The sequence below is a fragment of the Frieseomelitta varia genome, unplaced genomic scaffold, assembly GCF_011392965.1.
Source record: "Frieseomelitta varia isolate USP_RPSP 00005682 unplaced genomic scaffold, Fvar_1.2 scaffold_954, whole genome shotgun sequence".
NCBI classification, from domain to species: domain Eukaryota; kingdom Metazoa; phylum Arthropoda; class Insecta; order Hymenoptera; family Apidae; genus Frieseomelitta; species Frieseomelitta varia.
The window spans coordinates 229792-247990 of NW_025110761.1; the positions used below are offsets into that span (position 1 = coordinate 229792).

The 18199-nt window shown below is 38.2% G+C and overlaps 1 protein-coding gene across 4 annotated transcripts in view; it reads right to left on the bottom strand.

Annotated features, from left to right (window-relative positions):
* The window catches only part of LOC122538050 (protein-tyrosine sulfotransferase), a 288756-nt gene that overhangs the window by 218712 nt on the left and 51845 nt on the right, over positions 1-18199 (bottom strand). For all 4 annotated transcript variants that reach the window (XM_043671780.1, XM_043671783.1, XM_043671778.1 and 1 more), the window contains exon 3: positions 6673-6757. The gene's annotated coding sequence lies outside the window, so the exon portion shown is untranslated. The remainder of the gene's footprint in view (positions 1-6672; positions 6758-18199) is intronic.

Consider the following 18199-nt stretch of genomic DNA (forward strand, 5'->3'; position numbering starts at 1 on the left):
AAGAAAATCATACAACAAGTTTCAAAGGATCAGTATAAAAGGGAGACTTGGAAAACACGATAAAAAGCAGTTTATAAATATTTTTAAAGACGTTTGGATTTTCTCCACAACAAAAGCATCGTTCTATATGACTTTTTTTTTTACAAAGATATAACAGTTTATAGCATCGGCAATATTTTTTATCATTTATATGTTCAATATTCCTTGTTGTATATAAAAAGTAAGAAATGGTACAGTTCTAATTAAAAAAAATTCAAATATTATGTATTTAGTGTACAGGATAAATGTTTAAATAGTCACAACCTCACACAATCATTCGCAGTGTAATTATTATTACGTTACAAATGTTTATGCAGTCTGGCATTTTTATAAAAAAAAAAAAAGATCTACTTCAAATATTGCAGAAACTATATAATTTCACTATGGCAATGGACAGCAAATCTCTAAGTTTTTACAATCAAAATAAACTTCCCAAAAAAATGCACAAACACGTCCGCCATTCGAATTATTATGCTGGTTCGGGTCAGGCGCATTAGGAAACAAGAGCGAGTGAAAGTAAAAGCGAGGGAAACGCGACTACAACGAGGATTAGTGCTGGAAATTGGTGTAAGTAGCGATTAAACGATGCGGATATACTCGAAATTGTAACGAGAACACCCACCCGGGTTTCCAGGACTGAATTTTCCACAACTGAATTCCCCTCCCCCCGGGGGGAGGGGGGAGGGGGGGGGCGACAGACTGCAACAAATGCTGAGCTCTTTAACGATATCTCCATTCACTCGACACGATCAATATCCGTTAAACACTCGCCATTAATACAGGTGTTCGAAACCGGCAATCGTATCTCGAAATTGCGTTACACTGCGAGCGAGGGGCGGAAGGGAGACACGAATAATTCTGCTCATTAGCGATCCATCGATTACGCGATATTCCCTGAACAAAGTTTCCCTTTGTCCGTCTATTACGCGGGGAAATTGTTCGCGACAGAAAGGTGACAAAGTTGTCGGGCGATCGTTTAATTCGAAAATTAATACGCGATCAGAAGGGACGGGAGGGGATTTTAATCGCGATTTCACGCCGCGTTTGAACTCGAAACCGGAAGCGGAGGCCGATTCGGTGATGAAACCGATCTTGGCGTTAAAACGCCTTTCGCTCTCTTTCCCTTTCGCGCTTCTTCTTCTTTCCTTCATCGACAGGAAAGTTGCTCGCTCGGAGAGGTGCAAGAAGTAATTAGCCGTGATAACGTGTGATTTAACGCGTGCCGCGCGTGCACGCGCGAACATATATAGGCATTAATTAAAATGTGTACCAGGCTGACGCTAATGGAACGATAAAGGCTCCTTTAACAATCAGCCCCTTTGAACGCGCGCGGTTAGAACCGTTGAATGAATCAAAGAGCTCTACTTTGTTAATTTATTTCAATATTTGGCTTACTCTTGATCGTACTTTTTGTCTAGCGTAAGGAGAAACTTTTCTTGCCGTGTTGGTACTTTTCTTGCACTGTTCGTACTTGTACATTTGTTATATATTATATCGTGTTGTGTTTCATTATACAATACAAATATTAATAAATACTACAACTTTCTATATTATGTTATATTATATTATTATATTATTATTTTAAATACTTGTATTAAATGCACATTAACACTAGAAATATCTGAAGACACTGTGGACAAAATAATCAATTCATAGAACTTTGATAAATTTATAAACTTGTGAAACTTTTCTAAAAACGCTATATATCGATACAATTTTCTGTTCTTTACTGTGTTATAAATTTTCTTCTTATTTTTTTGCATTTTAGTTTCTTCATTAAAAAGATCTACGTTACAGATCGTCGATTGTTCCAGTGTTAATAATAGAATAATATAATTTAATTCAATTATTCCAGCAAATTAAATCGACTAAAAACGAACCGCAATTTTGAACAGATTCTTGCATGCGTTCAGCTAAAATTAAACGTAATTGCTAACAATTGCTACCAATTGGCAGCCAATTATGTTCATTATTTTCCCAATCCTGAAGCGCGTAAACACACGTTTTTCAACGCTGCCATGGCACTCGAATTTTTATATTATTGCTCTTGCTTTAACAAAATAAAAAGAAAATTCATAAAATCAAAACGACGAATCGCGCATGTCGGTCAAACCATTTTTACATCGTACGCATTCGTTCGAACGAACGATGCTTCACGTAGTATACAATAAAACTGTATCTTACAATTACTAAAGCTACGAACTTTTATCCAACTCGAGCGTACCCTATTATTCTATTTTCTATCACCCTGACGTATCACCCTAATTTCCCTATCATCGCCTATGATCGTGAAATCGGGAATTTGACGGATTGACGATAAAAAATTCAAAGGGTAAGCAAGCAATCGGAAAGACGATTTAACGAAATCGTCGATCACAGCAGAACCCTCCCCCTCTCCTCCCCCTGTAGATTGACGAGCGCTGTCGCTCGAATGGCTCTCGATTACCTAAACCGGGACCAGCTGTGCCACTGGCGGAACGTTCACCGGTGATCGACAACCGCTTCAATTTCAGGCAACGCGTTAAAATTCGCGTTAGCCTCGCTTATCAGTCACCTGGTGCTTTTGTCGACGCGGCGCGGAGGTGCCGCTGACATCAAACGGCCGCCCGAATTTTCGCCGCCTCTCCTCCGGTTTTACTCGCGCGCACCGCCCGCGACGATTTATCTTTGACGAATCACCCTTCGCAACCTCGTGACGCGTCTCACCGCGCGACCTCTTTCACGCCACGTATGTGCAAACCCTCGGCACGTATAGGGGAGCCAGGCGAGCTAACCTCGAAAGAGGCACTTCAACTCCCCGCTTTCCTCTGTTGCGAGAATTCCTACCCAATTTGTTCCAACCCACGTGCGACCACGATCTTTCTCTATCTCTTTGTTCGTTTTTTTTTTGTTTAATCTCTTCCTGTGTATTCGTTCATTCCATAATTTCTGCAGTCTCGATTTGTACTTTTTCAGTAAGGTGGTAAAGTGAAACAAGACCGACGGATTAAAGTTCAATCTTTAGTCTTTTTGTTGTGACATCTTTTGTCGCAAGATACTTGTTTGTATCGCTTCCCTGAAGTTTCGATTTCTTATTTCGATGGAAGTTTTATTTATTCATGACCGGATGAATAAATAAAATAGGTAGATCTCTAAATTGTCTCAAGTTCAGTGGTATCTTTTACAGAATATATTTCTACGTCTCATTTGTTTCTTTCTTGCGATTTCTATTCTTTATTATTTCGTATTTATTCTTTTTCTTGAACCACTCGTTTCAGCTGAAGTTCAAGTCTATGTGAAGTATGAGACATAATTTCATAGACGAATCAAAATTATTATACACACGATATTTAACGATCCTTCACGCTTGTTTTCAATATTTTCGATTTATTTTAAAATGTAATAATTTGGTCTACAAATTCTAAGATTAATATTCAAAGAATCAATTTATTTTAAAATAAATCAATACTTCAATATTTCTGCTCAAAATTAACTTTGTCCTGATATAAATTCTAAAGTAATTTTATTTTAACTAAATGTTACTTTAGAATTAATGAATATTTATAGAAAAACCCAGACACAGTTTATGGGTTGCAGGATACTATCGTGCCTCGTCCTAAAGATAGTACGTAGTTTCCAGAGTACGAGAGAGACAAAAAGAGAATACATGTGTGTGTGAATATCAATATAAATGCAGATTTAACTATCGAAAAGGTCAGCATAGTATAGAATCCAGTGAAGTGTAGAATTCAGCGTGGTATAAATATTGTATACCGTAGAATAATATAGTATAGAAGATATAACAGTACAGAAGACCAGTGTGTATCAATTATTCTTATTATTTAAAATAAACAAAGTTCATTTGTCCGGTCTATTCTATCTCTAGTCAATGGTATAACTTCATCTCAACTAACCGTCATTTAAAAATTAACCAATATCTTCCAAATATAAATATCTCGATATCTCTCGTTGGAAAATAATTTCATTCCAAACAATTTTATACATTTTGACTGTAATTGACTGTAATTCTGAAATCAGCCAATATTCTGACATATCGTTAATAATAAATCATATATAATATTTCGTTGGAAAAGTAACTTCGCTCCGCGAATGACGGAAATAAACCATTCCTGTAAAAATCTCGAGTTCTCCTTTGTGTGTTCTCTAGGACGAGACCGGAACCTCTATTGTCCCAGTGTCACCAAGAACTTTTCCCTTTCGCGGCTCCTGTTCCCTTTGAGGGAACGTTTCTCGCGTTTATTCGATATTTTTATTCGCGTTTAGCCGCGGAGCGCGGCAGAACGAAGAGAAAATACGGTTGGAGTTACGGTTCGAGAAGCGGAGCGACGGCGGTCGTCGGACCAAAGTGCCAGTTTATTGCGAGCAACCGAGCCCCCAAGAGTGTTTGCCAGCCGGGAGAGGATCCCTTTCCGGGTAATGCGTTTCTAGCAACTGTACGGACCTAAGTACTACTCGGAATCGAGTTCTTCAGTTCGATTAAAGTAACACAATTGGATCGCTTAGAACGGCTTAGGAAACTTGCTCCCGTCTGGGAAACGTTTCAATACCATCCCGCTCTCCCGGCTGCGAATTAGCGACCGGATTAAAGAGTTAAACACCATCCGCCATTTTCCTCCAGTCATTCTAACTTCAGAATTTTCTACTACCGCGCACGGCTCGTTCCTCGGGCCATTACCATTTTAACCGAACGACGAACGAGCTAACGAGCACTGTAACATGCGTATTTGTCAAAATACTTTTCGTTCGCAAAGAAAAGAGTTTGGTAGAATTGAAACAATAAAAGTGGATATTTCACGCATGCCAATTTTCCTCCCGGAATTTTTACTTTCCTTCCGCGAGCTCTAACTTCATAACAAATAAATAAACATTTGCTCTCCGATATTTGCGTCTGCGCGAGTCGAAAAATCGAGTGGCAGTTTGCGGAACGTGTTAAAAACTACCGGTTTCGGTCGTCCGGTGAAAAAGACTAACGTCGCTTCCGCTTGTTTTCTTTTTCTCCCTTCGTTCTTTTACCCCTCTCCCACTTTTTGTTCTCCACGTAATCCTTTGCGTCGAAATGTTGACTCGTGAGACCCGCGCGTAAAATCACGTGTGCCCGCGATTTTAACGAACCTGCGCCGAAATTTTTTCATATTCCGACGACCTCTCTCTCTCTCTCTCTCTCTCTCTCTCTCGCTCTCTCTTGCCTCTTTCATTTCGACTGAAAAATAAAAATTCAGAATTTCACGTGTAACCAGCCTCTGTCCTCTCAGAGGCACTTGAAGCTAAAAATCAGAGATACGTGACACGTTTTATGTCCCGCAGAAATATTCCGAGTAAAAATCTTCTGCCTCTTTTTTAAAATGAAAATGTACATCTTGTTGATAAGCGCGCCGCTCTCCGGAATCTGCATTTAACTTTCAAAGTAAAATCAATGACTTTTATAATTTTCAAACGAAATCAACGACTGCTACTATAAAGAAAAATATAGAGACGTTCATTAGAAAATTAATACAATCAGGTCAGATATTTCGTTGCAGCTTAATTAATCCGTCCTTGATTTCTCACTTTTCAACTCTCTATTTTTCATAATAAACAAACAAGTCTGATTCACAACGAAAAACAGGTTAACAACAAAACTACAAAAGTGAAGAGTAGTTCTGTTGCATCAAAGAAATTAAAATGCAAGAAGTAAATACGCATGTAAATAATATATATTTGTCGTAAAGAACAAGCTTTATTTGTATATTCGATGCTATTCATATGAAATAGTAACGCATATTTCATAACACGTGCAACACAGAACTGTGAAGTTAGCAAACGATAGGAATACTGCATTATCTACAGAATTTTCGATGATAGATTTACTTTTATGTGTCTGTCGACATAATAAAGCAGAGCCAATCACAGTCGACTACCACCATCTCAATTCCCAATAATTCATTCTTTATTATTGCTCGTAATATACATACATTACAAATACTGATATCTAAATAATTCATAAATATTGGTTATTGCTAATTATAAATGTATTTACTGCCTTTAATATTTTATGCCAATGGTACTGTTCGAACCGACGTAATCGAAAAACCTTTACGATATACCGATTCATCATTGGGCTGTGAATTTTCAAGCGTTTTCATACCTTTGTGACCATCAGAGGAAATCCATATTCTAATAATTTGTATATTTTGAATAATTTATACATTTTTGCATATTATACGCTTTTCCTACAAATACAATATAAAAATCCACAGTATATTCATCACGCTATCAAACCGTGTCGTACGTAATAAGCTAACTCTGAATTGAACATGTCCGATCTCTGTGTTCTTGAAAACGAATGCCTTAAATAGAAAAATCTTGATCTACGTTTGTTTCTCATTTGTCTTTGTACGTAGAACCGTCGATTCAATATGTTCTTTCTGGTATTAACCAAGTTGAAATATACCTGAAGAATTGTCAAACTAAAAAAAAAAAAAAATTCCTTTTGGCCTATCTTCCCAACGTGGAAATACCCTAAATTGAAAACGATCTCATATCTCAACGCTATGCGTCTCATCCGAGTAACACTAGCCATTGGGACAAGTTTCAATCAAGTTTCAACGATGTTAAGAAAACAAAAGAAAAAGAAAGATGGCCGATAATACTCACGTTTCGTAGCGCCGGGGTGCAGAAACAATCCACGTCCCCGTACACAATGGCTTCCCCTTTTTTCCGCCACTCGGTATCGAACACTCTGCAACAATAGATAGAAAATGGTTGACTAAAGCTATCCTTTACGCGCGGCATCCTAGGATGGATCATTCGGATTTGGATTTCGCCAAGATTCTACGACCGAACAACGAAGAAAGAGAAAAAGAGAGAGACGGTAAATAAAACGGCACCCCACTTCGTTCGTCCCATTTTTACGGATCACGAGGACGCCACGTAGACCGATCCAGCAGAGATATATACAGCAATAACGAGAAGAATATCGGAGGACCTACTGCCGCGACGAGCAGAACGCTCGCAGCGTTGGAATTCCCGGATTATTATTCGATCTACCGGCCGGTTGATGGTCTACCGGGGGTGATACAATCCCCCCTGGTGTTCGACCCAGCCGACGTTTCCCCTTCGATTCGTGTCGACGATCCGGTCGACGTCTCGTTCGCGTTACGCCGAAACGACGGCAATCGAGTCCAGACTGGAAAAAGGGGAGCTTCTCTCCCTCCTGGAATGAGTCAGCGCGTCTACGAGACGAACAATTAACCGATAACGTGTCCCGATCGATGCCCATTGTCTCTCGCCGGTGGAATGAAACTGGGGGAGGCTGGGTGGACAGATAACGAGATGCAATGTACGTGCGCCGTTTCTTTGACGGAGATACTGACGGTACCGAGGACGAGAATATCGAGCGCTCGTAAATGTCTGCTTTGGCTCTTCGCGGGAGTACTCGAGGAGTACTCTGGTTCCATTTACTGCGCGGCGGTATCAGGATGACTGAAGAGTGCACGGTTTGTTCTCGGAATGATCGACTTTTGTGGTTAATATCTCGAGAGAAATTTGAAATATAAGAATTCAATTATTATTTGAGAAGGTTGGGAAAGATAAGATACGCGTAAGAGAAAGTAATATAAAAAGAAACGGCGACAAGTATAGAATGACGAAGTAGAATAACAAGGAACGAGCGACAAATGCAACAGTGAAAATGTACGTATTGTACGAAGAAACGATATTTGCGAAAGAGGAACGCGTCGCTTCATTTTACATTTCATTTGAGACAGAGAATCGTTGAAAAGATCGAGATCAATGGAGATATAAATGTATCTGATGTAACATACGGTTATGTGCGATATTATATAATATTGCACGAGATAGTAAAAAATAATGCACAAGATAAATTTAATGGAAAAAAATTAAAGAAATTAAAAAAGAAACCTGGTTCGTATTTCTTTCATAAAATAAATCTCTCATTATTCCCGCATCATGTCGACAAACTCCAATTATTACAACTACAGGATACACCCGCATTTTTGCGATTTTTTTTTTTTTTTTTTTTTTTTGTTTCTTTGGAAAAAAGAAAAGGACAGTTTACAGAAAAATATTTGACTAGTCCCGGTAAACGATGCGAAATAACTGCGACGAGCAGATAAACATAAAATTCTGCTTCGACTGGCTGGCCAATTAGAATGATCCCCCGCACCATGGTCAGGTAAACGAGGACGCGGCCAACCAGCCGAAATACGCATACGAAATTCCTGGCAAAAATTTCCCGCGAAACTCTACCAAGACAATAGACAATAAAACCCGGGTGGTTTCGGCCGTATTCTCGTTTTGTTCACCAACCCCCCCTGGTACTCCCACAGCCACAAGCTGGACAGGATCCGTGCGCAAACCGCGATTCTTTCCTTTTTCACTTTCACCATTGCGAGCCGGCTCGCTCGGTACAAACCGGGTAACCAGAAAAATGTCATAGCATTATACCACTGCGTATCTCGAGGCTCCTCTTCGACCTGTTTGCACAGCCAGAATCTTTTGTTTGCCGAGAGAAGCCAGCCAGAAGTTTGCATTTTTCCTTTCGCGTGTTATTACTGAAAATTAGGTGCTCGGACAGCGAGACGCTTGATACACACACGGGAATCGTTCAACGTGCTTTTCGTATTTATTTTTTTTTTTTTTTTTTTTTATGTGTACTTGGGTTAGGTTTTCTTTGGATAAGTTGAGAGAACAGAGTTAGACTTGAGGATGATTTAAAGATGAGAATCTATAAAATAAAATACACGTGTAATATCTCTAATTATGAGAGTGATTGTGTACGTTTCTCAATACCTTATGCGGCAAGTGAAGATGAAATGAAGAAGAAACGAAAGTTGATTATATTTTTCGTGGAAAATTTTTTTGAAAAAATTCTAGAACTAACTTTAACTGAAAGTATAACTATGAACTTTCAACTCGATACTATCACGCTGCCCAATTTAAAAAAAAATACCAAACGCTTTGATAGAGAATTGCAACAAGAATTGCAATCTTTGTAAATATATTGTACAAATTTTTACAAGAAATTTAAACTCACGTTCTAACCACACACTTCCAAATACTGCCAACACTGCCATCAATTAAATTCAAAGCTATAATTTTAAAAAACTGTCAAGTTCAATAAGAAATTGCAACGAGAATTGCAATCGATTAAACGATTGGTGTAAAAATTTTCATACAACAAACTTAAAACCACGTTCTACGCTCTTAACAACTATAAAAAGTTCAATTATTCGAAAGTGTAATGCCTCTTTCTGCAAAAAAAATTAACAGCAAACACGCAGGTTCGAACAGAACGTTTTGTTTGAACCCAAAAGACTAGCAAGACTAGCTTTGAAAAATTGCAACCGAACAGAAGTGAAGTTTCGTCGCGTAAATTCGCTACCCGCGAAGGGTAGAACGCGAGTAAGTTAACGTAGGCGCGAGCAGAGTGGCCCTCGTCGCGACTGCAGGAGATAAAGCTCGAGCGAAAAGTGGTGTTTATCACGGCGCAACGAGACAAGCGTAATTCAGGTGGCTCGGTGACGATGTGCGAGCTTCTGTCTAGCTACCGACTTCGCCAGCCAGCCAGCCTCGCAACGGATATTTTAGCACGATGGTAATTTCATTCTCGGCCTTGGAGCGCAGCGTTGAACCTCGCGTTCGTTTCGGCCGCGAGAGAGAAACGACGGGAAATCGATACAGCCGCGCGCAAACAGGTCTCGTCGAAATAATTGATACGTACGAGGGAAATCCATTTCTCGCGTCCTCTGGAAATTAAACATCAACGTCGATTACGAGCGGGAGTTTCAAAGCTGAGGCTAAAGCCGAACAGTTCGGTCGTCGCTCGCATTCAAACGGAGCCAGCCAGGGGAACTAAAGAGGATTCCAGTGGCACCGAGAGAGAAGTTGTCTGCATCCGACGTATCTTGATCGGTCCAAGTTTCGAATGAGCTGCGTTTACCTCTTTAGACAGGGATCTTTCTACTTCGGTCAGACTCCAAGAAGTCTTTGCCCGAGTTTCGAATTCGCCTTACGTTTGTGAGAAGAGATTTCTTTCTTTTTTTTTTTTTTTTTTTTTTCTTCTCGAGGAGCAATATTCCATAACTTTGCGATAAGATGTGCAGCGAACTAATTACAAGTTATGCAGAAAGCTACCAATCATCAATGACCCGGAATTGAGTAAATCTCGAATTGAGGAACTTTAATTGAATAGGGAAGAAAAGAAGTTTCATTTCCATTTGATGTATTTCATTTCTTTTGTTCTTTTCTTTGTGACGTATTTTAACGATCTGTTTAACAGTAAGTGATACAGGTTGAAGTGAAGATTTTAATTTAAGAAAAAGAAAGCTCGACTTCTATTTTATTTCTTGTTCTTGCTTTACAATGTTTCTTTAATGAGTTTGTTTAGTAGTAAACTAGCATAGACAGTACAAATTATATTAATACAGCGAATAAACAAGTCTAGAGTTATGGTTTTACAATGTGAGAATCATTCTATGAATTGCAAAGTTTCTTGCAAAATAAAGATCGTAAAATTATGAGATCCGTACTGTGTTTAATTAATTTTTTGTCATTCTGAGGGCTGGTAGGTTTCCGTATAATTCCATCCAATTTGTTATCGAACAATGCTAATATTTGCTAATTTAGTTATACGTGAATTCATTTATTAATCAATATTGTATGAGTGTCTAGTTTGTTTACAACAAACTTAATAAATAAATGTAATACAAAAAACGTATGAATAGTATAAGTATTTGTTAGCCAGAATAAAATAAATATGTGTGAAGAATTCGGCATAAAAATATAAATAAAGAATATTGCCCGATCTTAAAAATTATAAATTACAAAAAGATAAAATCAAATCTTAACTTAATTTTAAAGGAAATTTAAGAGGAATATTACATTTAACATCGTTAAAAACTTAATAGATATAATCTATAAAATCAGGAATAAAGTAAGAGATTTTATTCCGTATTTTCTCTTCCTTGCAATTATTTTAATAACATTTACTTTTCTCCAACTTTCTCTAACAAAAATATAATAAATGTGTATACATTTATAATATGCAAAATAAAATTTCTAAAAAATTATATCAACTACGCAGCGTATCCGTACGCCAACTGTACCATAAAACACGCTACGATTCACGTCAACGAAAATCATGGTGTAATACTCTCCAAACAAATGATTCTCCGTAGATTGAAAATTCTCAGGATCAAACTCGATGTTAATCGTCAAAAACACTCTTCTTCCTCTCAACAAAAAAAAAAAAAAAAACGATACAGTTCACGATAAAGATATTACATACACATGTAAGATAAAGAAATTCAAGGCGAGAAAGACGAAGATATTCTAAAAAGGTACAAATGTACTTTTCCAATTCACTGGACAGACTTGATTGCAACAGCATGGGTGAAAAATTCACTTTTGTGTAACTATATTTCCGCGCGGCGTGTATCAGCGTTAAACAATCATTTTGTGCTGTACACGTCGCTAAGGAGAAGCTCTCGAAAAGATATCCCAAGATTCGGGGTAAGCAGCGGGGAACTGTTCAAATATGCCGTGAACATGGCTGCTTGCTACCACCCAGTCGCGGAGACACTGCATAATTAACCCGAGTAGACGTCGATCCGTCGGAACGTCTGGGAAGAATCTCGTGCAATTCGGCGTTTCGAGCGAACGACGCTTAAATTATAAAACGACTGGAGATCGTTGGTTATTCGGTCGTCGACTAAACAATTTATCGGAATTCTCAGAGAGATGGAGTCGGAACAATTTCGCTGTAACGAAGAGGGAAATACGCGCGCGCGGGTACCGGATACGAGCGAAAGCTGGCGAGAACGTCGAGTTCAACGTTAACGAGTTTATCGGAGAACACGTAAGGCGGTCGCTAATTAATTAGGCGGGACAATTTTCCACGGATATAAGGAGAGGATCGAAGGACGGGGCGGCGTGCGCGCGAGCGCATTGGTACCAGAGACCGTCAGCAGCCGGTCTCGGAACCGAGCAGGAAACTTACGTGTACACACGTGCCTGCCACAGGTCGATAAATTATTCCAGCAGCAGGACGAACCGCCGACAGGCGTCGTGAGCTAATTAACCTCGTTATCGCATGTGCACGTTAGACCGGGACCCTCCGCCCGATCGAACGTGTTCTGTAGCTTGATCTTCCGGTCGGGGAACCTTGAGGAGGCTCGATCGAATCGAGCCTTGTCAACTTGGCTATATTGAAACAATGGGTACATAACCGGCACGAACGTGGTTATTGTACACTTTGTCGAGTGTTGTAACAGAGGCCAATGTTCCATTTGCCAATTCAGTTCGATCAATTTATACTGTTTATTCACGTATCACAACATATAAAATATGTGCTGTCTGACTTTTAATACTGGGATTGCGAAAGGATTCGCTGAATGTATTCTTCTACAATTTTGTGAAATTTTTAAAAACTGATATGCATCACAACATTATGATAAAAATATTGCCCATGTTTGTTATCATTAAATTTATATTATCTTTTTATATATATTATTATATAGAATATATACCGTCTATCTTTTAATAGTGGGATTACGAAAGGATTCATTGAATGTTTTCTCATGATTTTATGAAATGTTTGAAAACTGATGTAAAAAATAATTTTCCTACTATGTAAAAAAAGAAATATGTTTGTATATTGCTAATTTGTATATCTGACTAACTGGGAATACAGTGATATACTTTTATTTTTGTAAAGATAATTAGAAAAATGGAACATTCGTAGAAAATTGTTTTATCTATTATTAAATATCAATATATCAAAATAAGGATTAAACTTTAAAACTTTGTAAATAATAATGTAACGAAGAGCTTAGACTTGCACAATGTCTCCTAAATCTTGAAGTTTTCAATCGGTTACGACCAACTTAACGGTTTTCTCTTGAGAACTCGAATCTTCTGAATCCCACAGGGGTGCCATTCATCCCCACATAATTCTAGATCTCTATCACTGTTCTAGATATACAACATTCTAAGGATGTAATGGAAAGCAGCAGGTCTTTTAAAACTCTTTTACCGTGGATAACACACTAATAATATTTTAAAAATCATGTTTAAAGTATATATAATATACCTAACAAGAACAAACAACACAATTGATCGAGTTGTAAAAGAATTTACTAATTCAATGTTTAAAAACTTACTTTCTTTCCTTTTCCTCTACCTTCTCCCCTTTTATTACGAGAAAAATTCAAGAAATCCTAACATTTCGATATCCAACTCTTCAAAGTTGAATAAAATAATGCAACAAAATTGTAAAGAGAAGAGAAGATCGCGAGACTATAGTCGATCTGGTCACAAAAACAACTGTTTAATTTTTACTCTCGAATTTCTACAATCTCCGAGACATCCTCATTTCCTCGAGACCATCGAAATAGAGATTACACGTCACATTAAACTGAGATCAAATGGATCGTCATACGTCTCGTCAAAAAAGGATCGTAACTCTTTTAGTTTAGTAAAGAGCAAACTGCGCGAAATCTAACTTTCAATGGGTGAAAAACTCGGGGTCTAGGCGCTTCGGAAAACGAAGCGTGTTTTTCCCACTGAGAAGAGAAACAGCGTGCACAAAAAGAGCCGAGCGTATTCCGGAATCTGTATCATACGGAATAAACAACGGAAACGAAACGCGGCTGAAGCTGCACGCTAATTAAATTCGTTACCGAATTTCCACGCGCCTCCGTTGACGCGACGTGACCGCTCGGCCAAGTTCGACGACCCGTTCCATACCGGAAACGGTCGGAATATTTCGACGATAAGTGAACTAATTGTCGTCGATTCGATGGCCGAGGGTGGAGGGATATATAACGGCCGAGTTGCAGAATGGCGGTCGAACGATGCGCGTGGAACAATAATAGGATTTGCAGTTGACGATGTTAATAGAAGGATTTCGAGTAGAACTTCCTCGCGGAGACTAATTAACCTTGTTATTCCGACCGTGATGGCAATGGGGGAGGGTGCTTGCTGCCGCCGGCGATGTAACATTTGCTGTGGAGCTCAATGTCGATCTAATGGAAAGACACACCATCGTTTACAAGCGTCGCTGGAATAATCGACGTCCATTGGGACCGATGATTCTGCCAGAGAATCGGAGGGAGAGATCCACGCGATCGTGCGCGTTAATGATGCTCGGCTGTTCATCGTCCCCGACCGTGTTCATCGACCATTATTTCTTCCCCGCAAGAGATCGATCAATCATCGATACTCTCTCTATATATATATATCAAACTCGCTCGGCCCCTTCCGTGAATTTCGCACGTGAAAGTGAGATCACGGCACGGCTGGATGAAATTGTAATGTTTAATTGAATTGCGAAGCCGGAGGGAAGTAAAATGATTGAATTTTAATATGTTTTAAAGTAATTGAGATATATCATAATGTACACATATTGGATGAAAACTGTGTTTCTTTAATCAGGAGGTTATGTAATCAAATCGTTCGAGGAAGAAAGATATTTAATTGAATTTGAAGTTGATTGATTTTCAACGTGTCCTTAAGTAAGATGTAAACGTACTGAGTCTTCACGTGTGGCTCTTTAATTAAAATCATTTAGAAAAACGATATTGTATATTAGGAAAAAGAGATGGTATTGTAAATAAGAATTTAGATTAAATTTCGATACATTCTTAAATGCGAGAAATGTACATATAACATAGATATAGATACTGTAATAAATACATACATACATCTAAAAAAGTATGTATAACTAAACCATTTATATACTTTCAAGATTTTTAAACAAAGACATTCGTATTGTTCATGTAGAATTACGAACGAAGATTCTCTAATTTAGAATATTCCATTGGAACTTCTAACAACAGATGATTATATAATTAGTACTTCGTATGGTTTCTCTTCGACGACGTGATTAAACCGCTTCAGTGTCTAAGCACGTTCTTTAAATTTAATCTCATATGTATAATTCCATTAAAATATTCTAATTACTTTCCACCGTAGTTTATTAAATAATTGGTAATGTTCAACAGACGAATTCTTTATATAAAAATCCAAAGATAAATTGCATTTTCAATCAAAGGTATATAATTTTCGACGTCGTGCACGGTTGACCTACAGGTGGCTTGTTGGATGTCTGACTACGCTGACCTACATCCACTAGTCTTGACCTAAGGTCGGAGAACTGCAAACGTGTTAATCTAGCAACACCTTCTTGAATCACGTTTCCGCGCAGAAACACATCTCCATTTTGATCAGGATTTTGTTTCACATATGTTATTACTGTAGTATTGCATGGTATTCTGAATCTATAACATATGCATTTTTGGTATTTATATTTCGAAGAAGTAGTTATTCCATCGTCCAAAAATTCCCGTAATCGAACTGGCTTTTGTCTCTCGATTAATCATTAATAAACCGGTGATTTTTGTGCGAATGCATACCTCCGAAAATGTAGAACCTGGGTAGAAAAATTGTTTTACACGTAGATACGTTATAAAAACCATTATATTTCGGATGCGTACGCATACTTTTTTTTTACGTACGCATACTTTTTTTTTTCGTACGCACGTCCGCAACTTCCGCGGAATTTAAAATTTCGTATAAAATTTAAAAATTATCAGCTGCGAGAGGCTCTATTGTTAACCCACGTATATTTACATTTAAAACCTACCGCATATTTGAAGCCATCGCTTGATACGCTTTCCGATATAATTACCGCCGGAACAATACAGCAAGCGCAACGGGGTTAAATCAATACCGTTAATCCTACGAATTCCCAAGGAAAAATTCCCACGGCGCGGCGCGATGGCCGTTGGAAAACCGAGGGAAAGAAAACAGAACAGGAATGACAAAACCGGGGTGGGGGATGAGTTTCGACGAAACTCGGACGAAAACGCCAATACCACGCGAGTTTCGCGTTTAAACGACGCGGACCAATTCGGTGGTCCATCCCGGCGACCGTCCGAAAGAGAAACAGCAGCAGAAAAAGAACAGGGAAGGGATTTTTCGAGGCAACGTTCAGCAATTCTATGGAAAAGAATTCGAGGATTCTGGGAGGCGACCGGTGCGTTCTCGCTGGTGTCACCGCGTGCGAGAAATAACCTCGAACGATGTCACAGCACGGCCCCACAGACATTCTGAATGCGCTCGGAACGAGTTGCGGTGTTTCTCGTTGAAACGACCGATCCAATTCATCTTTTGAGCTTTCGAGGTATTCCGCGAGTGTCAGGTGAACGTGTCGGGCAACCTCATCTGATTACGCCCGAACGAAAACTCCCGGGGTCGTGATGTTCATCAAAAGGGCAGCCGAATTCTCTAATGGACCTGTAGGACTCTTCGAATCTCCTCCTCTGGATAACCGAGTTTCGGGATGAATGCATTTCTACCGGTGATACACTCGGGCTGCTTTTACTGAAAATTACGCTATTTTCGTCTGCCTTTTCCGTATCAACGAGATTGGAGATCTTTAGAAGATTGATGCAAAAGGCGGATGACGAAGTATGCATAAATAAATAGAGTAACTTGGTTGCTCGCGGAGGAGTCGAGAATATAAAGCAAAAAGATTCGATTGCAACATTTATATTCGAGCACAAACCTATTGATTCTGACCATAGTCGAGAGAAGAATATTTCATATTGGTAGAGATAGTCGTAATTTTATTTTGAAACTTTGAACTTGGTTTTTCAAAGAGACGTGAGAGTTTGAAAGATGAAACAAATGTAAAAGATAAAAACGTTTTTAAGAGCTGAGGGAAACATACTGGAACATCAAACCAAGTATAATCTGTCGTTGTATACATCATACGAATAAAGACTATCCATTTCTATTATCAAAAATTGAAATGCAATCTCAGAATAATATTTAGAGCACTACGTATATGTAATAATTTCGGAGAGAGAGAGAGAGAAAAGGAGACAGATTCAAGGAATCACCGCCTGCTCGGGTTCATCGATTATAGTGCGCTTTGCATCGAGCGTACATGTGCAAGCATAAAAGCTGAAGAGTGAAAATTTTCGTCGACAAATGAAACAACAAGGAACAAGTTCCGTAAATTCACGTTCCGCCGACGGAAGTGGAGGAACACCCAAGAGAGAGAGATGGTCGCGTGGTGTTTCTCGCTTCTGAAAATCAGAGACGCGCATGTAGATAAAACGGAATTTACGTGGTACCGTGTCGGATCGGAATGTTCCAGAATACGGTAAATCAAACGTGAAATATTCTTACCGGAGCCTTTTTGGATTCGTGACAATAGAAGAATAAACTATGGTGAAAATAAATTTCGCGAAACCGATGCACCGTGATCGATCTGGACTTGAGATAATACTTGTTGCACATGCGTACGTAAAAATAGAAAAGGCATTGTGAATTTACAGTGTTGACTGAGAAGAATGCAAAACTTTATATAAACGCAAGTTCTAAAATCAATTTTGCGGCAAATTTTATTTTGAACGAATATATATCCAGACTATTCATCATCAATAAACGTAAAAATAGGAAATGTATGTCATGCAACGTGAAAACGTACGATGATTCACGATCCGCAGGTGTTAGTTTTATATTAAAATTGAAACTGACTCGTGAAAGTTATTTAAACTAAATCCAACTTTTCATGGAATGGATTAATTTTAGAACTCACAGTTGCTCGCAAAAGTATGAGAAATTTCTATGAATACTATACACGTTATATGAAACATTTTTATACAAAACGTTTCATAATGTAATGATGTAAAACACGATTAACAATAAATTTGAAACAAGTCTAAAAATATATGTAGAAATTACAAGACAGTTAATATATTAAGTATATGTATATTAGATAATACTTCACAAAGATATTTGGTTTGTTATTAATTCATTACATTTAATATCTATGTTAAATTAATTTTTCATTGAATATACGTTTACAGCAAATGTAATTGTAATTTTCATGCACACTTTCAAATTTTACCAATAATTTTACAATTATGTCTCGTTACAATGCCAATGAAGTTTCAAGATATTTCAAATATTTAACATACGTAACAAGTACCTACTATTATTAAATTTCATCTGTAGCCAGTGTTCGAATATTTTTGTGAATCGTTCATACGCTTTCTAAAGTAAATTACACCGGCGGCTAACAAAATCTTGAACCCTTTCTTCCGAGCACGTGTAACGTACACGAACAGAACGCAGAAATTAAACGCGA